This window comes from Rattus norvegicus, chromosome 18 (genome assembly GCF_036323735.1).
Source record: "Rattus norvegicus strain BN/NHsdMcwi chromosome 18, GRCr8, whole genome shotgun sequence".
NCBI classification, from domain to species: domain Eukaryota; kingdom Metazoa; phylum Chordata; class Mammalia; order Rodentia; family Muridae; genus Rattus; species Rattus norvegicus.
The window spans coordinates 687,534-707,441 of record NC_086036.1 but is presented as its reverse complement, the minus strand read 5'-3'; the positions used below and the strand labels follow the sequence as shown (position 1 = coordinate 707,441).

The 19,908-nt window shown below is 37.4% G+C and overlaps 1 pseudogene; it reads right to left on the bottom strand.

Annotated features, from left to right (window-relative positions):
* Positions 1 to 1,772: 1,772 nt before the first annotated feature.
* On the bottom strand, positions 1,773 to 13,668 carry LOC134483082 (zinc finger protein 501-like; annotated as a pseudogene).
* Positions 13,669 to 19,908: the final 6,240 nt, after the last annotated feature.

Below are 19,908 nucleotides of genomic sequence, written 5' to 3'. Positions count from 1 at the left end.
TTTCATTTGAAAGACTGAAAATACTTCTTTAAACAAAAAATTGTTGTCCTAAACGTGTCAGTGGCAGAATATCTCCAGCAATGGAACTGATGCTGTGTCGAGGCAATATTTAAAACAGAAAAAAACAAACAAAGGGACCTGTTTCAAAGATAGGACCTACTAGTGTTCTAGTGATTGATCTGCAGTGTTGACACACTGCACCCAGGAAGCTCAGCAGGATCATTACACACAGATTAACAGATTAACAAGGAAGCCAGTTTATACCAACAAACCAGAAGAGACTCAAGGTTAGTGTGTGTGTGTGTGTGTGTGTGTGTGTGTGTGTGTGACTAAGTACTTTCTTCATCTTTGTAGATAAAGTTTCCTTATGGGAGCAATACTCAGGACAAAACTTCTATGAGCAACAGTTGTATGATACACAATATAAAGCACACTCCATGAATATGAATATTTTGGCCAATGGAGAAGTTGTTATGTTAAAGCTTCAACCCTCTCCTCCACAAATGGGTCCACATAGGATTTTTCACTAGAACAGAGACTAGGTTCTTTGAAATGTCAGTGAATTTATGCCTAAAACTTACACATGCATGCACACTCACACATACACACACAAACACATACACACACAGGCACACAAACTCAGATAGCCTTATGGTGTCCTTGGATCACCATATATATGCTTCATAATTACTGTCTGGAATTTGTCTAAAGCAATCAAATTTATGCTTTTGGGACAGGTTTCTCTTGGCATCATCAATCAGGAAATGGAGTATATGAATGACTTCATCCTTGCACAAAATAGATACTAATCACACTAAGGTAGTAGTAATGAAAAACTTGTAATATATTTATTAATAATTGTGACAAAGAAGGGTTTAGTTTCAGATTAAAAATTACTCTATAAAAGCTTAAAGAAAAACACCACAATAAAATCTACAGAGAATATATATCACAAATCCAATTATTCTACCAAACTAAACTATATAGAACTTTAAACAACAGGTTTGTATAAGAATAGTTATTAATATTATTTTGGCTTAAATGCTTAAATTTTAAAATACTGTTATTTAATGAATTTGAAAATGAAATCTATACTATCATTAATCAATGGTGTCAGATTAATGCTGGGTGAATTTTTTCATAGTTTATAGCTAATAAAACAACTTAAAATGTTGAAAGGGTCATTTCTGAATAAAATATTTCCAACTACTATCAAGTATATGACTACCCTATGGGAATTATTTATAATGCTTTAGGTTTCAATAATATTTTTAAATAAATATTTCTATATAAATATGCATAAAGTAATTACCTATTAAGTTAGTCTTATGCATGGAGAAAGTTGATTCAAGGTTTGAACTTGTTCTAAATGATTAGCCATACTGTTTACATTTGTTTGGTTTCTCACCAGTATGCATGGTGTGCTGTATTTGAAGATATGATTCCTTTGAACAAATATTTACATCCATTACATTAGTAATGTTTTTTCTACTTAATGGAATCTGTGGGGACCTTGAAGAGGTGAGGAACAGGAAAAGTATTTCTCACATTCATTATACTTATAAGGCTGCTTTCCAGGATGGATTCTTTGATGAATTTGAAGAGTTGAGAACCAGGAAAAGACTTGCCAACTTTTTTCATTAGTGAAGATTATCTCTTCTCTAGATTCTATACTGAACTTAAAGATTTGAGGACTGGGTAAATGATATTCTACAGTGATTTCATTTAAATGTTTTTTCTCCAGTATGTAACCTGTTGTGACTTTTATGACTTCAGTAACCTGTAAAAGATTCCCCACATTCATTACACTTGCAAGGCTTTTCTCCTGTATGGATTGTGTGGTGAATTTGAAGACTTAATGAGTTTGTAAAAGATTTCCCACATCCATTACATTTGTAAGATTTGTTTCCAGTATGGATTATATGGTCAACTTAAAGAGCTGAAGTCTGTGTATAGAAGATTTCCCACATTCATTACATTTATAAGGTTTGTCCCCCCATGGATTTTGTGGTGAGTTTTAAGATGTGAAGACTGTGTAAAGGACTTCCCACATTCATTACATTTGTATGGTTTGTCTCCAGTATGGGTTTTGTGGTGAGTTCTGAGTTTTGAGTACTTGATAAAAGATTTGCCACATTCATTACATTTGTAAGGTTTTTCTCCTGTATGGATTCTGTGGTGAATTTTAAGGCTTGAAGACTCTGTAAAAGATTTCCCACATTCATTACATTTGTAAGGTTTGTCTCCAGTATGTATTCTGTGGTGAATTTTAAGACCTGAAGACCATATATAAGATTTCCCACATTCATTACATTTGTAAGGTTTTTCTCCTGTATGGATTCTGTGGTGATTTTGAAGACTTAAGGAGTTTGTAAAAGATTTTCCACATCCATTACATTTGTAAGGTTTGTTTCCAGTATGGATTCTGTGGTGAGTTTTAAGACTTGAAGACTGTGTAAAAGATTTCCCACATTCATTACATTTGTAAGGTTTGTCTCCAGTATGGGTTCTGTGGTGAGATCTGAGTTTTGAGTATTTGATAAAAGATTTGCCACATTCATTACATTTGTAAGGTTTTTCTCCTGTATGGATTCTGTGGTGAGTTTTAAGATTTGAAGACTGTGTAAAAGATTTCCCACATTCATTACATTTGTAAGGTTTGTCTCCAGTATGTATTCTGTGGTGAATTTTAAGACCTGAAGACCATGTAAAAGATTTCCCACATTCATTACATTTGTAAGGTTTTTCTCCTGTATGGATTCTGTGGTGAATTTTAAGACTCGAGGAGCATGTAAAAGATTTCCCATACTTATTACATTTGTAAGGTTTGTCTCCAGTATGAAATCTGTGATGAATATGAAGATTTGAGAGACCTGTTAAGGATTACTCCCATTCGTTAAATTTGTAAGGTTTGTCTCTGGCATGGATTCTGTGATGAGCTTTAAGTCTTAGGAACTGTGTAAAGATTTTTCCACATTCATTACACTTGAAAGCTGTCTCTTGAGTAGAAATTCTGTAGTGACCCTTAAGAGTTGAGGACTGAATTCTCTCAGGAGGAGAATCTGGAGATTCCTGAGCTTCTTCAGGAATGAAACAGATGACTTTTGCAAAGAAATCATTTCCATACTCATCTATTTCATGTTCTTCATTCTCATATCTACATTCCCAGAATTTCTCTCTATGTAGATCTGAAACGTCATTACATGCAAATCTTTGTATTATTTTCTTGAGAAAATAATCCTGTGTAAATGTCTTTGAGAATAGCTTCTTTGTAGAATCACAACACAGACCTGAAATTAACAAGAATATGTCATTATGTGACACATTGCAATTGGTTGAAAATCATATATATATATATAATCATGACAGAAATATGCAATACCAACCTGCTCAAATTTTGTCCAAAGAAACAAATATCATAGATATAATGTACATTAGGAGATATTTCATGAAATCTATGATATATTTTATATAAGTGAACTTCATCAATAATAACTCAATGGCAAATACATCAACAAGGTATTTTTATTTATATGTCTTTTTATTTATTCTTTATTTTTTTACAGAACAAAATGTACTACATCAACTTCCACCCTATAACTGTTGCACATCAAATACCAGTTGAGACACTCCCAACACCAAGAAGATATCCCAACCCACACAAAAACCACTCTACCAGATAACCCCAATCCTTGAGGCCTCAAGTTTCTTGAGGATTAGATATATCTTCTATGGCTGAAGTCAGACCCTGCAGTGCTCTACTATAAAGTGTTGGGAACCTCATATCCACTGGTGAATGTTGGCCGGTTGGTGGCTCAGTATCGGACAGATCTCATGGGTCCAGATTAGTTGAGACTTATACACTTCCTATAGGGTTGTCCTGCTCCTCATTTTCTTCAAGTATTTCCTTAATTCAAAAACAGGGGTAGAAATCCTGTGGAGGAGAGAGCTGGACCCTCAGAAGTACAGACACTCCTGAGAATCCATAGTCGACAAAAACATTCTGCCCTCATTCCTGACCCTAGGGGACATCGCCTAGGCACAGGGATATAGCAAGAGTCAGGGACAGGATCCTATGAGATCCAGATGAAAGAAAACAGGTCAACAAGAGTTCTGTCACAGAGGCCTACTGGAAGGACAAGCCACTTTTACAGTCAGCAAGACAAGCCAACGCCAAAGTCAACCTGTTCGTGAGAGGCAAGCATGGGAACATAAGCATTAGAAACCAAGACTACTTGGCATCATCAGAGCCCAGTTCTCCCAAAAAAGCAAATACTGGATATACAAACATGCTGGTAAAGCAAGATTTGGATTTAAAACCAAATTTATGGTGATGATGGAGGACTTTAATAAGGACATAAATAATTCCCTTAAAGAAATACAACACAAGTACAAAAACAGAAACCCTTAAGGAGGAAACACAAAAATTCCATAAAAATGGCAGTTTTGCCAAAAGCAATCTACAGATTCAATGCAATCCCCATCAAAATATCACCTGATTTCCTCATAGAGTTAGAAAGAGCTATTTGCAAATTACGTTGGAATAACAAAAACCCAGAATAGCGAAAAATATACTCAACAATAGAAGAACTTCTGGGGGAATCACCATCTCTGACCTCAAGCAGTATTACAGAGCAATAGTGTTAAAAAATTGTATGGTATTGGTACAAAGACAGGCAAGTAGATCAGTGGAATAGAATTAAGACCCAGAAATGAATCCACACATCTATGGTCATTTGATCTTGGACAAAGGAGGTAAAACAATCCAATGGAAAAAGGATAGCATTTTCAAAAAATGGTTCTGGTTCAGCTGGAGGTCAGCATGAAGAAAAACACAATTTGACCCACTCATATCACCCTGTACAGAACTTATGTCCAAATAGACAAGTACCTCCAAATCAAACCAGATACACTCAAATTAATAGAAGAAAAAGTAGGGAAGAGTCTTGATCACGTGGACACTTTGGAAAATTTCATGAAAGAAACACAAATGACTTATGCTCTAAGGTCAGTAATTGACAAATGAGACCTCATAAAGCTGCAAAGCTTCTGAAAGGGAAAGGACATTGTCATTAGTACAAAAGAACAACCAACAAATTGGGAAAAGAAAACCTACATCAGAGGGAGTGCTAATATCAAAAAATAGACTCTACAGAGGCAAATAACAGTATTAAGAAATGGGGTAAAGATATAACAAAAGAATTCTCAGCTAAGGAATATCCAATGGCGGAGAAATACCTAAAGAAATGCAAACAAACAAACAAATAAAAACAAACAAAAACAAACAAACAAAAAATGTGAAATTCCAACTCACACCAGTGAAAATGGCTAAGATTAAAAACTCAGATGACAACAGATGTTGGTGAGAATGTGGAGAAAGAGGAACACTCCTCCATTGTTGGTGGGATTGCAAACTGGTACAACGACTCTGGAAAACAGTCTGGAGGTTCCTCAGACAATTTCATATTGCAATACCTGAGGACCCAGCTATACCTCTGCTGGGCATAAACCCATAAGATGCTCCAACATACAATAAGACACATGCTCCACTATGTTCATAGTAGCCTTATTTATAAGAGCCAGAAGCTGGAAATAAAACAGATGCCCTTCAACAGAGGAATGGACACAGAAAATGTCATATATCTACACACTGGAGTACTAATCAGCTATCAAAAACAATGACTTCATGAAATTCATAGGCAAATGGAATGAACTAGAAAATATCATCCTGAGTGAAGTAACCAAATTCCAGAAAAACACACAAGGTATGCACTCACTTATAAGTGGGTATTAGCCCAAAAGCTCTAAACACCCAAGGTACAATACCCAGACCATATTAAACTCATGAAGAAGGATGTCCAAAGTGCAGATGCTTCACTCCTTCTTAAAAGGGGGAACAAAAATATTCATAAAGGGGAAGTGGGGGCAAAGTTTGGAACAACGAATGAAGGAATAGCCATTCAAAGTCTGCCCCACATATGCCCCATATATGTACAGTCACCAAGACTAGGCAAAATTGATGAAGGTAAGAAAGGCATGCTGACAGGAACTAAATATGAATGTCTCCTGAGAGACACAGCTAGATCATGTCAAATACAGACATGAAGGGTAGCAGCAAACCACTGAACTGTGAACAGGACACATGTAAGAGGAATTAGAGAAGGGATTGAAAGAACTGAAGGGGACTGCCACACCACAAGAATAGGAATGCCAACCAGGGAGTAAATTCCTACCTAAGGACTATATACATGGAATGACACATGGCTCCCACTAAATATGGAGCAGAGAAAGGCCTTGTTTGGCAACAATGGAAGAATAATCCCTTGGTCTTATTAAGGTTGTATCCCCAATTTATGGAAATGACAAGGAGTCAGTAAGAGCAGGTGGATGGGAAGGGGAACACTCTTATAGAAGATGGGGAGAGGGATGAGGCAGGGGGATTATGTCCTGGAAACCAGGAAAGGAACGACATTTGAAATGTAAATAAAAAATATCCTAGAAAAAATGAAGAAAAAACAAGGCTGAAAAAAAAAAAGAATTGACAAATGGAACCTGAGAAAACTGCAAAGCTTTCATAAGGCAACAAGCACTATCATTAGATGAAAATGGCAAGGAACAGATTGGGAAAAGATCTTTCCCAATCCTCCATTGGAGATTATATCCAATATATACAAAGAATGCAAGAACTTATATTCTAGAGAGATAAATAACTCTATAGAAAACTGGAGTACAGAGCTAAACAATGAATTCTTACCTGAGGAATATAGAATGGCTGAGAAGTAACTAAAGAAATGGTCAACATCCTTAGTCATCAGGGAAATGCAAATCAAAAAAACCCTGAGAATCCACCTCACACCAGTCAGAATGGCTAAGATCAAAAACACAAGTGAAAAGAGATGCTGATGAGGACATGGACACCCAGCATTTTGCTGCATGCAAGAAATACACCTCAGAGAGAAAGACAGACACTCTACTCAGAGGAAATGGCTGGAAAACAATTTTCCAACAAAAGGCCCGAAGAAACAAGCTGGAGCTGCCATTCTAATATCAAATAAAATTGACGTTTAACCAAAAGTCATTAAAAAAGATAAGGAAGGACACTTCATATCCATTAAAGGAAAAATCCACCAAGATGACATTCCTAAATATCTATGCTCTGATTGCAAGAGCACCTACATTTATAAAAGAAACCTTACTAAAGCTCAAAGAACATATTGCCCCTCAGTCGATAATACTAGGAGATTTCAACACCCCACTCTCATCAATGGACAAATCATAAAATCAGAAAAAAAAAACAGAGACATAGAGAAACTAACAGAAGTTATGAAACAAATGGTTTTAACAGATATTTATAGAACATTCCATCCTAAATCACAAGGATATACCTTATTCTCAGTACCTCATGGAACCTTCTTCAAAATTGATGATATATTTGGTCAAAAAAGAGGACTCAACATATACATGAAGATAGAAATAATCCTGTGCATCCTGTCAGATCACCTCGAACTAAGACTGGTCTTTAATAACAACAGTAATGAGAGAAAGTCCACATAACATGGAAGTTTAACAATGCTCTACTCAATGACAACTTGGTCAAGGAAGAAATAAATGAATACATTAAAAACTTCTAAGGACTTAATGAAAATGAAGATACAACATTCCCAAACTTATAGGACACAATGAAAGCAGTACTAAGAGGAAAACTCATAGCTCTGAGTGCCTAGAAAAAGAAACAGGAGAGAATATATATCAGCAGCTTGGCAGCACACCTACAAGATCTAGAACAAAAAGAAATAAATAAACCCAAGAGGAGTAGGAGGCAGGAAAAAAATCAAACTGAGGGATGAAATCAACCAAGTAGAAACAAAAAGGACTATACAAAGAATCAACAAAAGCAAGAGCTGTTTCTTTGAGAAAATAAACAAGATAGATAAACCCTTAGCCAGATTATCCAGAGGTTACAGAGAATGTATCCAAATTAACAAAATCAGAAATAACAACAGAATCTGAAGAAATTATTAAAAAATCATCAGATTCTATTACAAAAGCCTATATTCAACAAAACTTAAAAATCTGGAGGAAATGGACAATGTCCTAGACAGATACCAGGTACCAAAGTTAAATCAGGAAGAGATAAACCATTTAAACAACCCCATAACTCCTACAGAAATAGAAGCAGTCATTAAAGGTCTCTCAACCAAAAAGAGCCCAGGTCCAGACAGGTTCAGTGCAGAATTCTATCAGACCTTCATAGAAGACCACATATGAATACTGTCCAAACTATTCCACAAAATAAAAACAGACAGAACACTACCAAATTTCTTCCATGAAGCTAGAATTACTGTTATTCCAAAACCAAAGACCCAACAAAGAAAGAGAACTTCAGACCATTTATTAATATTGATGCAAAAATACTCATTAAAATTGTTGCAAACCGAATCCAAGAACACATCAAAATGATCATCCATCATGATCAAGTAGGATTCATTCCAGGGATGCAGGAATGTTTAATATACAAAAATCCATCAGTGTAATCCACTATATAAACAAATTCAAAGATAAGAACCACATGATCATTTCATTAGATGCCGAGAATGCATTTGACAAAATTTAACACCCCTTCATGATAAAAGCCCTGGAAAGATCAGGAATTCAAGGTCCATATCTAAACATATTAAAAGCAATATATGGAAAACCAGTAGCTAACATCAAACTAAGTGGCGAGAAACTTGAAGCAATCACACTGAAATCAGGGACGAGACAGGGCTGCCCACTCTCTCCCTACCTATTGAATAGTACTTGAAGTCCTAGACAGAGCAATCAGACAGCAAAATGAGGTTAAAGGGATACAAGTTGGAAGGGAAAAAAATTAAAATGTCACTGTTTGCAGATGACATGATAGTGTACTTAAGTGACCCCAAGAGTTCCACCAGAGAACTACTAAGCCTAATAAAATGACTTCAGCAAAATGACTGGGTATAAAACTACCTAAAAACAAATCAGTAGCCTTCCTTTCCTGAAAAGATAAACAGCCTGAAAAAGAAATTTGGGGAATGATCCCCTTCACAAAAGTTACAAATAACATAAAATACCTCAGTGTGACTCTAACCAAGCAAGTTAAAGATCTGTATGACAAGTACTTGAAATCTCTGAAGAAAGAAATTGAAGATACCAGCAGATGGAAAGAGCTCCCATACTCGTGGATTGTCCAGATAGATGTAGTAAAAATGGCCATTTTGCCAAAAGCAACCTACAGATTCAATGCATTCCCCATCAAAATCCCAATTCAATTCTTCAGAGAGTTAGAAAGAGCAATTTGTAAATTCATCTAAAATAACAAAAAAACCCAGGAGAGCAAAAACTATCCTCAACAATAAAAGAACTTCTGGGGGAATCACCATCCCTTACCTCAAGCAATATTACAGAGAAATGGTGATAAAAACTGTATGGTATTCATACAAAGACAGGCAGATAGATCATTGGGATAGAATTGAAGACCAAGATTTTAACCCACACTCCTATGGTCACTTGATCTTTGTCAAACAGCTAAAATTATCCAGTGGAAAAAGGATAGCATTTTCAACAAACGGTCCTAGTTCAAATGGAGGTCAGCATGCAGAGGAATACAAATCGATGCATTCTTAATGGCTGTGCATAAAACTTAAGTGTAAGTTAATCAAGGAATTCAACTTGAAACCAGACATGCTAAAACTAATAGAAAAAAATGGAGAAAAGCCTGGATTGTATGGGCACTGGGGAAGATTTCCTGAACAGAACACCAATGGCTTATGCTCTAAGATCAAAAATCAACAAATGGGACCTCATAAAACTGCAAAGCTTCTGTAAGGCAAAGGAAACTCCCTTTAGGACAAATCAGTAACCAACAGATTGAAAAAAGGTCTTTACCAATCCTACGTAAGATAGAAATATATACAAAGAAATATATACAAAGAAATCAAGAAGGTAGACCACAGAGAGACAAATAACCCTATTAAAAATATCAAGTAGGACTCATCACAGGGATACAGGGATGGTTCAATACACAAATATCTATGAACCTAATCTACTGTAGAAACAATCTCAAAGAAAATATATAATCATCTAATTAGATGCTGAGAAAGCATTTGAAAGATCTCAACATCCCTTCATGATAAAAGTCTTGGAAGATCAGGAATTCAATGCCCACAACTAAACATAGTAAAAGCAATATACAACAAACCCTTAGCGAACATAAATATGAAAGTACAGAAATTTGAAGCAATCCCACTAAATTCAGGGAATAGACAAGACTGCCCACTCTCTCCCGATCTATTCAGGATAGTACTTGAAGCCCTAAAGAACAAAAATAGGTCAAAGGGATACAAATTGGAAAGGAAGAAATCAAAATATCACTATTTGCAGATGATATGATAGTAAACTTAAGTGACCCAAAAGTTCCACCACAGAACATTTAAACCTGATGAACAAAGACATCAAAGGGGTTGGATCAACAAAATAATGGAAAGAAAACTATAGGCTGTCTCTACTTAAAAGATAAAAAGGCTGAGAACGAAATTAGTGAAACAACACCCTTTACAATAGTTACAAATAATATGAAATAACTTGGTGTGACTTTAACCAAGCAAGTGAATGATTTGTATGACAAGAACTTCACTTCTCTGAGGAAAGAAATGGAAAAAGAACTCAGAAGATAGAAAGATCTCCTTTGCTCATGGATTGCCAAGATGGATATATTACAATGGCCATTTTGTCAAAAGCAATATAAAGATTAAATGCAATCGCATCAAAATCCCAACTCAATTCTTCATAACTTATAAAGAGCAATTTGCAAATTCATTTTGGAATAACCAAAAAGCCAGGATAGCAAAAAATATTTTTACAACAACAACAACGAACTTCTGAGAAAAACCACCATACCTGACCTCCAGCTATATTCCAGGGCAATTGTGATCAAACAAACAAACAATGAACAAACCAACATGGTATTGGTAGAGAGACAGGCTAGTTGAGGAACAGAATAGATCAGTAGACCCAGAAATGAACCCACATACCTATTGTCACTTGATCACAGGAGCAAAAACCAGCAAATGGAAAAAATACACTGTTCTCAACAAATGGTGCTGGTTCAACAGGAGGTCAGCATGGAACAGAATGCAAATCATTCCATTCTTACTGCCTTGTACAAGGCTCAAATCCAAGTGACTTAAGGACCTCTCATAAAACCAGATACACTGCAACTAACAGAAAAGAAAGTGGTAAGAAGCCTTAATCACAGGGGAACAGGGGAAAGTTTTCTGAACAGAATACCAATGGCCTATGCTCTAAGATCAAGAATTGACAAATGTGACCAAATAAAAGTGCATAGCTTCTGAAAGACAAAGGACACTGTCAATAGGACAAAGCTGCAACCAACAGATTGCAGCTTTACTAAGATACATAGTACTAATGAGTACCCAGTTACAAGACACCTTGCAATATACCCAAACTATGCTCCAACATATAACAAGAACACATACTCGACTATGTTCATAGTGGCCTTATATATAATACCCAGAAATTGGAAACAATGCGGATGTCCTTAGACAGAAGACTGGATACATAAAATGTGGTACATTTACACAATGGAGTACTACTCAACTATTAAAAACAATGACTTCGTGTAATTCATAAGCAATGAATGGAACTAGAAAATATGATCATGATTGAAGTAACGCAATCACAAAAAAAGACACATGGTATATACTCACTGATTCGTGGATATTAGCCGAAAGGCTGGGAATACCCAAAATACAAATTACAGACCACATGAAGCTCAAGATGAAGGAAGACCTAAGTGTGGATGCTTCAAGCCTGTCAAGAATGGGGAACAAAATACCCATAGGAAGAAATATAGAAACAAAATGTGGATTAGAGACTGAAGGAAAGGCCATCTAGAGAGTGCCCCACCTGGGGATGTATCCCATATACAGTCACCAAAACCAGTCACTATTGCTGATGCCAAGAACTACATGCTGACAGGAGCCTGATATAACTGTCACCTGAGAGGCTTGCCCAAGCCTTACAAATACAGAGATGATTAGTCATATCTAACCATTGCACTAAGAATGGGGTCCCCAATGGTGTAGGTGGATAAAGGACTGAAGGAGCTGAAGGAGTTTGCAATCCCATAGGAAGAACAACAATATCAACCAACCAGATACCCCAGAATTCCCAGGGACTAGACCACCATCTCAAGAGTATAAAGGGATAGATCTATGTCTCCAGCACATATGTAACAGAGGATGGACTTGTCAGGCATCAATGAGAAGAGAGGCCTTTGGTCCTGTGAAGTCTCAATGACCCAGTTTAGGGGAATGCCATGGCAGGGAGGAGGAATAGCTTGGTTGGATAGAGGTACACCCACATAGAATCAGTGGGAGGGGAGTTGGGATAGGGGATACCAAGAATGGTATAACATTTGAAATGTAAATAAAGACCTATCCAATCAAAGAAAAAAAGTGAATGTGTGAGTCACAGTGCATTCAAATATAAATGTTACTAAATGCTTATTCCAAGGACATATAAGAATGAAGAATCCTTATATAAAATGTAAAACCAAGATAAAGGTACTGAACATGTTAACTGTAAAGAAGATACTAATCAATCTGTAACAATTTAAGACACCTAATGATTAATGTAAGTCAGACCAAAACACTGAGTAGAGTTTTACAAATCCCTTAAGTAGAAATTACGAAAAAAATATTTCTCACCTGCAGAAACCAGGTTGTTATAATTCTCCAACATGACATCTCTGTACAAAGTCGGCTGAGCAGAATCCAGACATTCCCACTCCTCCCTAGAGAACTCTATAGCCACATCCATGAAAGTCAATAGACCCTGAAATTAAAATTAACAGTATCCCTTTTTATCCATTATCCAAGTTCTATATTTCACCCAAGGAAAGATTCATTAATTATAGAACTTGGTCTGGTATAAATAACTAGTATACATTTTTGATAAATTGTGCTCTGAATGAAAGAATGCTGTGCAAAGAATATTTGCAAAGATTCAATATGCTATCAGTTCTCAACCTGTGGGTGGTGACCCCTTTGGAAATGAAACTGCATGACCCTCTAGTATATGTAATGGTAGTTGCCTATGGTACCAGAAAACAGGGGTATTTACTTTCTGCCTCATACACTAGAAAAATTGCAACTATGAAGTAGCAATAAAAATAAAATTATAGTTGGGATCACCATGACTTGAGGAACCCTAATAAAAGGTTGCAGGAGTAGGATAGCAGAGAATTACTGCCTTGGGACTGAGATGCAACATTCATGAAACATGAGCCTTTATCTCAGGTAAATAATGACACAAGCGACTCTGTAGAATTATACATTCCCCTTTGCCATCACGTACATTCAGCTTTCTTAGCAGAAGCTTTACAAGATTTTCAGAATACATTTCCATATATATATTGAAAAATAAGTAGCCTGCAATAAGTAAAAACCTGTCTTTAGCACACCATTGACATAAGTTTTGAAAACTTAATTCTGAGAGTCATATGAAAAAATAGTGCTGTAAATGTGAGTCAGCATAGGAAAGTTTGGAAGTTTTGGCAATGAAGATTCTGTAAGAATACTCAACCTTTCCCATAATCCTGCATACATTTACCTGACAAGAAGCCATCTTTCCTTTCTCCTTCAGAAGGGAATATCTCATAGAACTTCACATTTCACATTCCACAAAGTCACTCTGTACTTAGAGAGAGCAGGTCCTCCTGTTCCTTGCAAAACTGAAGAGCAGAAAGCAGGAATCAAAACTAACCACACACTGTGACTCGTCTCAGAGAAGAGATGGGAAAAATGATTTCTATAGGCAGAAATAAAACAAAAGATTATCTTGTTCTGAATTTAGGTGCTGTTTTTCTAGAAAATGGTGTATTCTCTACTGACCTGGAAATGCGGCTGCAGTGACCTGCTATAAACCTAATTCAGACAGATCAGAGTTTTAAATGCAGGCTGAGCAGAGCCGTCAGCTGAAGTTGATGGTCACCTTTTCTTTCCTTAATATTTATCTCAGATGGTTATTCAAAATCAAGTGGAGGCATCTCTTTTCAATAATCCCAGAATCTGTGAGGTGTCCACAGCTGAAGGTATTTTTCATGCTGGGTATGCATTAGAGTTTCCTGAGGCTGAGAAAAGCAAGTCAGTCAGTGCCTGTCTCACCAGTCTGAAAAGAGATAGTACTTTTGGAGTTTATGTCCTCTTCTAAGAGGCCATGATGTTGTTGTTTTAAAGGAAGACACATGCTTGTATTTTCGCACCAATTTCCTTTTAGCAGTGACATCTCTTGTTTTGGATTAATAATTAAGTACTCATATATTCATACCTCAATACCTCTGCATCTTGTTTAATACCTTCAGCTGTCACAGAAGGCAGCTGAACTTCATGCTCCTACAATATCTTCTCTGGTGGCACTTTTGGCTGATAAGAGGCTGAAAATACAGTTATATTAAAGATGGCTTTACCAACCAAGGGTATTTTATTTCTACAAAAAATATACTAGACAACACAAGGAGACATGTTTTTCTCTGCTGGAAAACTCACCCTAATGGATTAACAACAGACACTAGAGGAAAGGCTAATAGAAACACAAATTGTGCCTCAAGGTTCTGTGAAATTTTCTATATATTTCTTTATTTCTTTTTCCTCTATCATTCTCATATTATTTTTAATACTTTACACCTATATACCATGTATTTGAAGATTCAGATGTTTCAGGAATGCAAGATGTAGAACTAGTCCAAGAGGAGATTTCCAGTTTTATTGTGTACCTTTAAATTAGTACAATCTAGTAGTTAGAACTATACTAGAAATTCTTAGGCAAATGGATGGACCAAGAACGTATCATCCTGAGTGAGGTACCCCAGTCACAATACAACACACACGGTATGGAATCACTGATAACTGGATATTAGCCCCAAATCTCAGAATGCCTAAAATACAATTCACAGGCTAAATGAAGCTCAAGATAAGGATGCTTGCAGCAAAACATCAGACTGAGCACACAGACCCCACTGGAGGAGATAGAGAAAGGACTGAAGGAGCTGAAGGGGTTTCTAAAACCATAGGAAGAAAAACAAGATCAACTAACCAGACACCACACAGCTCATGGGGACTAAACCACCAACCAAAGAGTGCACATGCAGAGACCCCTGGCTCCAGACACAGATGTAGCAGATGATATCATTGTCTGGCATAAATAGGAGGAGAAGTACATCTTCCTGAGAAGACTCCCTTCCTCAGTATAGGGGAATGGCAGTTGAGTTGGTAATGGGTGGGTTGAAGTGGGATCTTCTTCATAGAAGCAGGGAGAGGGTGGAGGAGGGATGAGAGAAGGGGGATAATATTTGAAATCTAAATTCGTAAAATATCTGATTTTAAAAATATAAAGAAAAATGCTGTACCTAAGAATATCTAGAGGCATATCACAATATCGCCAGATGAAAATAAACTGCCTAAGAAGCTTTCAGTTCTAGGAAGATGGAAGTTGTTATGTCTTAAAATGTATTGTATTGTATTGTAAACATTCTAAAATAGAAACACATTGGTTTAATAATTGAACACTATCTTTGTATGCTCTTGCCTCCAATAAATACTCAGCTCTGATTCTGCATGTTTTTTATTTTATTTTATTTTTTTTATTATCTTGAGTATTTCTTATATACATTTCAAGTGTTATTCCCTTTCCCGGTTTCCGGACAGACATCACCCTCCACCCTCCCCTTCCTTGTGGGTGTTCCCCTCCCAAACCTCCCCCCATTGCCACCCTCCCCGCATAGTCTAGTTCACTGGGGGTTCAGTCTTAGCAGGACCCAGGGCTTCCCCTTCCACTGGTGCTCTTACTAGGATATTCATTGCTACCTATGGGGACAGAGTCCAGGGTCAGTCCATGTATAGTCTTTAGGTAGTGGCTTAGTCCCTGGAAGCTCTGGTTGCTTGACATTGTTGTACTTTTGGGGTCTCGAGCACCTTCAAGCTCTTCCAGTTCTTTCTCTGATTCCTTCAATAGGGGACCTATTCTCAGTTCAGTGGTTTGCTGCTGGCATTCGCCTCTGTATTTGCTGTATTCTGGCTGTGTCTCTCAGGAGCGATCTACATCCGGCTCCTGTCGGTCTGCACTTCTTTGCTTCATCCATCTTGTCTAATTGGGTGGCTGTATATGTATGGGCCACCTGTGGGGCAGGCTCTGAATGGGTGTTCCTTCAGTCTCTGTTTTAATCTTTGCCTCTCCCTTCCCTGCCAAGGGTATTCTTTTTCCTCATTTAAAGAAGGAGTGAAGCATTCACATTTTGATCATCCGTCTTGAGTTTCCTTTGTTCTAGGGATCTAGGGTAATTCAAGCATTTGGGCTAATAGCCACTTATTAATGAGTGCATACCATGTATGTCTTTCTGTGAGTGGGTTAGCTCGATTCTGCATGTTTTAACACATTCTTTTAACTCTGGCTCTTAGGAGTCAGAGACAAGTGAATATCTGTGATGTGATAGGACAAGTCTCACACATGTATGTAGAAGCACCCCTGAATATTCTATTACTCTAACTACAAAGGATCTTGAAAACTTGTCGTGCGTTTTTATTTGTTCATGCTCTTCTTGTTTATATACTCAGCCTCCTGCTGCTGTTCATCTTTCTTTTTCTGTTATGAAAAGAGTGTTTTTTATTTGAGGCATAATAATTTTCTCAGTATATTTTGTTCTACATTTTTTTACTTTTATGCTTCTACCACACATCCATTGTCAGCAGTCGTATCACATCATTATTTATACAGTGTGTTTTATTGACTATCATGCTTGTCTTAAATTAGAAAGCCATCGCATATTCAAGCAACCAATCCCTGACATTAGTAGTGATACTCTGTTATGCTTGCAGACAGGAACCTAGCATAACTGTCCTCTAAGAGGCTCTGACTGAAATAGGTACAGATACACACAGCCAAACTTGTGATGGTGAGTAGTGACCCTTATGGAAGTGTGAGGGAAGGATGGGAGACCATGAATGGAATGGAACCCAGAGGTATGACCAAGAGATTCTACTGACCTGGAATCCAGGGACCTATCAGAGACTGAACCACCAACCAAGAAACATACAAGGACTGAAACATATCCCCTGGTACATATGCTGTGGGTGTGCAGATTAATTATCGTTCGAGTCCAGAAAAAAGTGTTACGGAGGCTCTCACTAAAGTTGTAGCCTGATTGAGCTTTAGGGCTAATATCAACAGTATCAGTTGATCCACTCATGGTATCAGTAAGTGTATACCATGTGGTTATCTCACTGAGGATAATATTTTCTAGTTCCATCCATTACCCTAAGATTTTTATGAAGTCTTTGTTTTTAGTAGCTGAGTAGTACTCCATTGTATAAGTGCACCATATTTTCTATATCCTTTCCTCTGTTGAAGGCATCTGGGGTCTTTCCATCTTTTGGCTATTAGAAATAAGGCTGCTATGAACATAGTGGAGCATGTGTCCTTGTTATGTTTTTGGAGCTAATTATGGGTGTATGCCCAGGAGTAGTATAGCTGAGTCCTCAGGAAACACTATGGCCAATTTTCTGAGGAACCACCAGATAGATTCCCACCGTGGTTTTTCCAACTTGCATTCCCACCAACAATGGAGGAGTGTGCCTCTTTCTCCACATCCTCGCCTTTATCTACTGTCACCTGAGTTTTTATCTTAGTCATTCTGACTGGTGTGAGGTGCACACTCCCAGGTTGTTTTGATTTGCATTTCCCGGAAGACTAAGTATGTTGACCATTTCTTTAGTTACTACTCAGCCATTCTATGATCCTCAGGTAAGAATTCATTGTTTAGCTCTGTACTCTTTTTTTTCTTTATTAACTTGAGTATTTCTTATTTACATTTCAATTGTTATTCCCCTTCCCTGTTTCTGGGCCAACATTGAACTGCCTGAGGATCCAGCTATACCTCTCTTGGGCATATACCCAAAAGATGCTCCAACATACAACAAATACACATGCACCACTATGTTCATAGCAGCCTTATTTATAATAACCAGAAGATGGAAAGAACCCAGATGCCCTTCGACCGGGGAATGGATACAGAAATTGTGGTACATCTACACAATGGAGTACTACTCAGCTTTCAAAAACAATGACTTTATGAAGTTCATAGGCAAATGGTTGGAACTGGAAAATATCATCCTGAGTGAAATAACACAATCACCGAAAAACATACATGATATGCACTCACTGGTAAGTGGATATTAGCCCAAAGGCTCGAATTACCCTAGATGCACAGAACACATGAAACTCAAGAAGGATGACCAAAGTTCAAATGCTTCCATCCCTCTTTAAAAGGGGAACAAGAATACCCTTGGGAGGCAAAGTGCAGAACAGAGGCAGAAGGAACACCCATTCAGAGCCTGCCCCACATGTGGCCCATACATATACAGCCACCAAACGAGATAAGATGGATGAAGGAAAGAAGTGCAGGCTGACAGGAACTGGATGTAGATCTCTCCTGAGAGACACAGCCAGAATACAGCAAATACATAGGCGAATGCCAGCAGTAACCCACTGAACTGAGAATGGGACCCCCGTTGAAGGAATCAGAGAAAGGACTGAAAGAGCTTGAAGGAACTTGGAACCTCATATGAACAACAATGCCAACCAACCAGAGCTTCCAGGGACTAAACCACTATCAAAAGACTATACATGGACTGACCCTGGGCTCCAACCTCATAGGTAGCAATGAATAGCCTAGTAAGAGCACCAGTGGAAGGGGAAGCCCTTGGTCCTGCCAAGACTGAACCCCCAGTGAACCTGATTGTTGGGGGGATGGCGGTAATGTGGGAAGGATGTGGAGGGGAACACCCATATAGAAGGGGAGGAGGAGGGGTTAGGGGGATGTTGGCCTGGAAACCCGGGAAAGGGAATAAAAATCGAAATGTAAATAAGAAATACCCAAGTTAATAAAGACGGAGAAAAAAAAGAACTGAAGAAACAATATTTTCTGGGCTTCCAGGAAAGTAATCATTTCTGAATTTTAAGACTTGTACCAATGTCATAGCTTAGTTTATGAATATATTAAAGAAAACAATTCTAAGAATTGGGTTTATTTAGAAAAGATTCTTTCTGTGAATTTATGTCCATAAGATGTTATCTGTAAAGACTTGCTGATGTAATAATTTTTGTTTAATGAACTATAATTTTCCACATTAATAAGAAAGTATGAATAAATTTCATTTGGAAGACTGAAAATACTTCTTTAAACCAAAAATTGTTGTCCTAAACGTGTCAATGGCAGAATATCTCCAGCAATGGAACTGATGCTGTGTCGAGGCAATATTTAAAACAGAAAAAAACAAACAAAGGGACCTGTTTCAAAGATAGGACCTACTAGTGTTCTAGTGATTGATCTGCAGTGTTGACACCTGCACCCAGGAAGCTCAGCAGGATCATTACACACAGATTTAACAGATTAACAAGGAAGCCAGTTTATACCAACAAACCAGAAGAGACTCAAGGTTAGTGTGAGTGTGTGTGTGTGTGTGTGTGTGTGTGTGTGTGTGTGTGTGTGACTAAGTACTTTCTTTATCTTTGTAGATAAAGTTTCTTTATGGGAGTAATTCTTAGGACAAAACTTCTATGAGCAAGAGTTGTATGATATACAATATAAAGCACACTCCATGAATATGAATATTTTGGCCAATGGAGAAGTTGTTATGTTAAAGCTTCAACCCTCTCCTCCACAAATGGGTCCACATAGGATTTTTCACTAGAACAGGTTCTTTGAAATGTCAGTGAATTTATGCCTAAAACTTACACATGCATGCTCACTCACACATACACACACAAACACATACACACACAGGCACACAAACTCAGATAGCCTTATGGTGT